Raw genomic sequence first — 7,123 nt, 5'->3', positions numbered from 1 at the left:
CTAGGAGTAGAGGTAGGGGGAGGAGAGCCTTCCCTGAGACTCCTGGTCCGCCTGAGGATGTAGACCCTAGGCTGGAGAACCAGTGGCAGTCTAGTCCTGTCTTGCAGACAGGAAGAGTGGAGAATGGCCGCTATGTGCCAGGGGTTACTACCCCCCACTCTGTGATTAGGCAAGGACCAGTGGCACCTGGGTGGCCTAGGGCCTGGTCTTGGCCGCGGACAGCTTGGGAGTACCAGTGGGGTAGCCCAGGTGGTCCGGACAGTGGTTTTAGAAGGAATTCCATGGGTTCACCGTGTCGTAGAACCGGAGGGTGTCCCTGCAGTTGCGGGCCCGCGTCCGTGTTCTATCCCCCCAAGCAGGGAAGTCCATCACGGTGGTGATTGGTCTGCCCTGCGTTTTGGCTGGAAGGGGGTTGTGTTGGACTTGGCCCTTCTGGCAGGTTCACCCCTGAACTTTTTGCTTTTATTGGTGACCTGGTGGTAGTGATTTTTGGTTTCTGCGCACTTTCCCTGTGTCCCAGAGTAAAGTGCGTGCGCACTCTGAGTGCATGTGGTGAGATAGGCCTGCCCTCCCATAGGAATGCATGGGGAATGTATGGGTCCCTGGTAGTTCCTGATGCGTGGGGTGTGCAGGCTCGAGTTTGTTATGTGCGGACTCGGGTGATTGAATGCTTCACAATGATGTATGATGCGTGATTATGTCATGTGCGGAAGTGCCACTTCTAGGAGTTGGCATATTAGTGTAAATTGTGCAGTGACTGCCTGTCGCGTGATTGGCTGGCTGAGGTCATGTGACGGGCTAGGGAATCCCCAGAGTCAGGAGGAGTCACCCAGTGGTGAATAGGGAGATCAGCACCTAGATGGGTGGGAGGAGTACACCTGGGTCCTGAATAGGGCTGGGTTTTCCCCACAAAATGCTGGCTCCGCCCCCTGTGGTGCGACTGATGACCCTGGCCTGCACTCTGAATAGGGAGAGGGGCTGAGCAAAACAAAGTGATCAGGAACCAGTTGTAACTGGTTCGCCCCTTCCCTGCACCTTGAGACAAAGGGTTTTACTGTATAAAAATGGGGTTGTGTCCCCACAGAAACTGTTCTCTTGCTGATCCTAACCTGAGGGGGGCTGCTGCTGCTGCTGGACCAGAGGACCGCCACTTGGACTACCTCCCTGCCTGGAGGCCCAGTGAGCTGGCTCTGGGTCCAGCCTTGCCCCCCACCCCTGCCCTGCTGCATGCAGGGGAGAACTTTGCTGGACTTGGTGTCTGTTGGCATCCCTAAGCGCCTGGAAGCGCTTTTATTTTCCTTCAGCGCTCAGGAGCGTTTTTTTTTTTTTGCTGCAAGCCGGTGCCCACCCGGCATTTGCCCCGTTCTGGACTGATCCTGAGGCCCCCTGGCAGGTGCCCACCCTGCCAGGGACAGTGACCTCCCAGGTCGAGTGCCCACCTCGAGTTGTTGCATTTTTGTTGGTGAGAGGGTGCCCACCCCGCATTGTTGCGACCTCGAGCGGGTGCCCACCCCGCTCGTATGATTGGAGAAGAGGGAGCCTACCCCTCGTTGCCACCGTGCCACAACCGAGAAACCCTGGGCCGCTGCGCTGCCTACGGCGACCCGGAAGGAGTCAGGAAACCCCTGGTTGCGGGCGGGGCTTGTGACGCGCCCCCGGACGTAGTCGGGCCTCCCGTGAGCTGAGGGAGACCCGAGTGAGCACCAAAGAGAGGCGGGAGCCCACCCTGCTCTCACAACCGGAGGAGAGAGCCCCGCCGCCAGAGTGTCCGGAGCAGACGCCGGAGTCCCGGTGAGTGGGGGCAGCCGGGGTGGTTGCAGAGCGCCGGACGCTCCCTCGAAGGAGGGGGAGGGGGCAGTATTTACTGAGCCCCGAGGGGCGCTCCAGCATAGAGGAGCAGTGAGGAAGAGCGGCCCCGGAAGGCAGCGGGCCGCTCCAACGTTGGCTGTGTGGGCATTGTCTATTTCAGAGCCAGTTGAGGCTCCAACGAGGGGGCGCATTTCGGGTCTGAAGAGCCTAGAGGGCTCCAAAGTACACGCGTTGGCTGTGTGGGCATTGTCTATTTTAGAGCCAAGTGAGGCTCCAACACCCCGCATTGTTTCCTTCGAGCGCTGGTGCGCTCCAACGGCGTTGTTTGTTTAGAGCGCTGGTGCGCTCCAACACCTGGGGGCATTCTCTTTGGCAGAGCCCAGGGAGGCTCCGAGGCATGCCCGATTGGTTTTGAGAAGGCACAGTGGTGCCCCAGCATTCCTCCACAGCTGCCCAGCACTTCGTGGGCAGCTGCAACGTGTAGGTTGTTCCCTCCACGCTTGGGCTTGCGCAGCTGGCGCAGTCTGGCCCTGACATTGACATAGGGCGTCCTAGCCCCCCCTACAAGGCCAGTTGGCCTAGGGACTGCCACAGGTGGCGGCTAATGTGAGTTTTGGCGCTATTTTTCCTTTCCTGCACCCCTGAATGTGTTTCTATGCGTCATGTGCCTTGTTCTTACACCGCTGAATGTATTTTGTGCATCATGTGTTTTCCTTTCCTGCACCTCTGAATGTGTTGCGATGCATCATGTGTAACGTGCTATTACCCCTACAGGTATTGTGATACTTAGGTGGTTGTTTGTTTTCTCCTAGTACAGGTAGTGCTAGTGAGGTCCTAGTTCCCTGCGTGACATTTTCCTAAGGTGGTTAGGGTTGCGTAGGTGGTACTTACCTGTTACCAGTAGTTACTGGTCGTGTGCTACATGTGTTATTTAGTGCTACAGTGATTGTATGTGCTATGTTCTAAAGTATTATTCCTACGTTCTAAGTGCTATTTCTACAAAGTGCTAATTCCTGACAGTGGTCCATGTGGCCCTGTCCCCTGTACATATAATCCCTTGTAAACTCTGCCCGTGCCTGTTGGCACATTGTAAAGTGTGTGTTCTTATCTAATGTGTTTTGGTAATACAAAGGCTATTTTTAAATAATACCTTGTGTGGAGTTTCTTTTGTGGTGGGCCTTGGGTGTTGTTGCTGGGTGCGCGCGCAAACGCTTTACACATCGTCTCCGGGATAAGCCTGACTGCTCGTGCCAAGCTTCCAAGGGGGTGAGCAGGGGTTATCTTTGGCGTGTAACTCCCCAGCCCTGACTAGAGTGGTGGTTTCTGCCTGGCTTTGGCGCAAGCCCTAGCCAACCAGAAATCCCATTTCTAACAGTGCTGATCTGGAACCAGACCCTAAAATGGCTCTCTTAGAGTGGGATCTTACAGCTAGCAAGACAGTACATCTATTGCTCGCCGTTGGACTTCTCCTGGCTAAGCACCGGGTGGCACTGCGCTGGATGGGTGGCCCACCTCCACTGATCAAAGAATGGCATGCTGAAATGGTATATTGTAACACACAGGCCGATATATATACAATGAGCTGCTCCCTCCCAGAAGCCGCCCCAGAAATTATTAAGGGCCATACCAAACATACCTCTCAAATACAGCTGCTGACGCAGTCTTAGACCCACAGACTGCTTCCATTGAGACATCATCACAGGTGGTGGGAATACAGAAGAATCAGGAAGTCGTGGGTGCAGACACAACATTTACGGCAGGACCATAAATAGGAGCCGAGAATCATGTAAGATACTGGTTAGTTCGAGCGCTTTATCAACACTGGTCGAGATTCGTTCCATAGAAGTTATTGTACAGGCGGAATTCCCTAAGTGCCCCATTTATGTTCTTGAATAATAACAATGACTTGTATTAAGAGGCCTTGCAGTGGTGTAGCTGTGTGTTCTGTTGCATGTATTATGTTTTATGATGAAACTAATAATAAAAAAAATAATTTAAAGAAAAAAAAAGGTCTGAACACAGCAGGCTGGAGTAAACAAGATAAAAGCTACCTGGAGCTCTCTTATAGGTTGTGCAGTGTCATTACAACAATGTAATGGCACTTAAATTATTTTAGGTTAAAAATGTGTTTTTGCCCACTTTCTACATTTTGTGGAAAAGTGCTTTTGTTTTTTTTGCAGCATTCCCTACTTTTAAGTTGACTATTCTTAATGTATATCAGTTCTGATGTGAACAGGTCTGGTGGGCATGTTGTTGTGATCTCATGTGTACTACACGCCAGCATTACATCACTGGAATGTAGAATGTCCAGATGTGCTTGGAAAATATCAGATTCTATGTGGGTCAGTTACCTGTTTGACTGCTGAGGCTGTGGCTGTGGCTGTGGCTAATAAACACAGATCCTAAAGTACCTTTGTCTACCTACTTTGTTTCACTACAATTTGGCGACGATTTTGCCACAGCCAAGAACCTACGTTACAAAGAAATTCATCCACCTAAAGAGCCTAGGAACAAACACCGCGTCTGGGAGGACAACATCATGTTTGTGGACACAAGCAGGCCTGTATACTTTTTCAAGAGTACTTCATATGCGCTGCGTTATCTCTTGTTTCCTATTCCTCTTGTCATCTTCCTCAGAGAAGGAAACTAAAGTTTCGCGCTTGACTCTATGAAAAGGGAAGCTGTGCCCATCGGAAGTAATTTTTTTAAGTTATGCGCAAGACTGTCTATATATGAGATTGCCTAAGTCATTTCTTATTATAAGAGCACAAGCATATATTGAACAAAGGAGTTAACATTTTGCAATTGTTCAAATATTGTGAACTCATTGTGCTCAACGGAAGGCAATCCCTCGAGAGCACTGCGCGTAGTCCCTCCAGCAAGGAATCCTTTTCTGATGAGAGCGTTCTGCGTGTGGTACTATTTAGACAGCCGGCGCGTGAACTCTCTCGAGCACATCAAGACATTTATATTTCAACGCGCTTTCAAGTACTGCACAGCGTGTTTCCAAAACAAAATTAACATTAAAGATCTTCCTCACGTCGCAAAGACATTTCCAACCTTCTCCGACTGAGACGCCTGATTTGCATTTTTGACACGTATTACGTGGGAATACCAAGGAAGAATTACCTCGGCTCACCAACTAGAACGTTAACCCACATACAGGCTCCAGGAAGCAGTTTTCTACATCAGAAAACAACTAGATCTTTGGTTCAACAACTAGAACGCTAACCTACATACAGTTTCCAGGAAGCAGTTTTCCATATCAGAACACAACTAGAATTCTTACCTTAAAAAAAAGGGGGTTTCTAACTAGTTTAATACAATCTTACCAGTGAACTTATGAGTTCATCAAGGAAAAAAATAATTTCATTGTGTTAAAACTAAAAGCTTAACAAAGAAGATACAGAAAGAAAAATAGATTAATTCACACCAGTTTTGTCTTGCATGTCCGTGATGTGCACACGCAGTCAAAGATAACAACTCTTTTAAGAAGAATTTACAACACGAAGTCCCTTGTTACAGGTCATAAAAAAAGAATTTAACATTTTTTGCTTGTCCGTGATGTGCACACGCAGTCTAAATTAGCTATTCATTCTGCTGTATATGTAAAAGCATGTCCATTTGTATGGATGCGTAGTTGCTCATGTTCATAAGTTAATACTATCATCTTGTATTTTTATTTATATATAAAAAGGTGTCATGGCTACTATTCAGAATGTGAATGCTCCTCCTCCGTTTCTTCAAACTCCAGGAGATCCTCCTGTACCTTGGAGAAATTGGTGCAGTGCTTTTACAAAGTACTGGTGGTAACAGGTATCGACCAGAACGAAAGAGGTTTTTATTTGAACACAATTTCGGTTTTGAAGGCCAATCCATCTATGAACATCTTCCGCCTTATTCCATTCAGCAGGATCAAGAAGAATTAGATGAATGTGATTTGGCTGTTAAAAAATTAGAAAAACAGTTTGATGTACAACCAAGTTTGATTGTAAACCGGCATAAGTTCTTTACCAGAGAATAATTACAAGATGAGTCTATTGATACCTATGTTTCTGTATTAAGTATGTTAGCAGTGGAATGTGAATTTGAAAAACTTTACAGATCAACTTATACATGATCAAATAGTAGTGCGTTGTTGGGATAAGAAAGTGCAAGAGAAATTTCCCACTATGCGAAATTCTAATCTTTTCGAAACAATTGATATAGTCCAAGGTATTGATGTTTCACAGAAGGCTTTAAAGGAGCTTACTCGCAAAGACACAAGTGGTGTGTCTGTAGTGAACGATAACCCTGCACAAAAACAAAACAATAGTTTAAAAAAAATACTAATAAGAAAGAGTACAAAGGAGGTTTTTTCCCACAGAAAAACATTTGTTTCAGGTGTGGTTATTTTAATCATGGGCCAAATGGTCGGCCTTGTCCCGCAAGAAATGTAAAATGCAAGCTGTGTGGGAAAATTGGGCACTTTGCAAAAGTTTGTCGGTCACCCAGAGACAAAGTCAACACGATCCCGGATGGAGTTTTGTGCGATAGCTCAGATGAAGAACAAAGTTGTGCGAGAGGGGTGAGAGATATGATTTTTGTCGTACAGGACGACAAATCTAATTGTGTAGATCCTTGTGAAGACATCGAAGTGGATGGTAAAATTGTAAGACTTCTTATTGATTCTGGTGCCAGAATGACAATGGTGACTGATGAATTGTTTGCTGAAATCTGGGGAAAATGAGAGTTGTTTCCACCAGACAGGAATCATGTAACCCATGATGGGAGAAAGATCGAACTGTCTGGGTATTTTGAGTGTCAACTCAAGTTTAAAACTCATACCATTTTCGGTAAAGTGTATGTTGCAAAAAAAGTTTTTAAAATTTTTGGGTGGTACCACCAAGGCCTTTTTTGGGATGACTCTCAGACCTGGTAAAAATGTAAATAAATGTAAATGTAAATTTGATACTTGTATAGCGCACTACTCACCCGCAAGGGTCTCAAGGCGCTTGTACGAATACCGCTGTGGAACCCATCCTGGCTTTCCCTGTGAGGCGTCCACTCCTGGGCACCCCAAAGGTGGAGGCCAGGCATCCTTAGCGTTGTGGGGGCCGTTGTGGAGATTAAGCAAGCTATTGCCCAGAGTTGCAGAGCGGGACTCCATGATTGGAATAGGCACCGAGGCGAGAATTATCAGGTCCGTGGAATTTTTGAGCCCAAGACCCGCCGAGGCGGGGAATTGAACCCTGGTCCCGGGCTAGACCTCTGCATCAGGGTCTGCCGCTCTAATCATTGAGCCACACTTCTAAAGAAGATAAAGGAGGTAAAG

The sequence above is a fragment of the Triturus cristatus genome, chromosome 4_1, assembly GCF_964204655.1.
Source record: "Triturus cristatus chromosome 4_1, aTriCri1.1, whole genome shotgun sequence".
NCBI lineage: Eukaryota > Metazoa > Chordata > Amphibia > Caudata > Salamandridae > Triturus > Triturus cristatus.
This window is presented reverse-complemented; position numbering follows the sequence as displayed.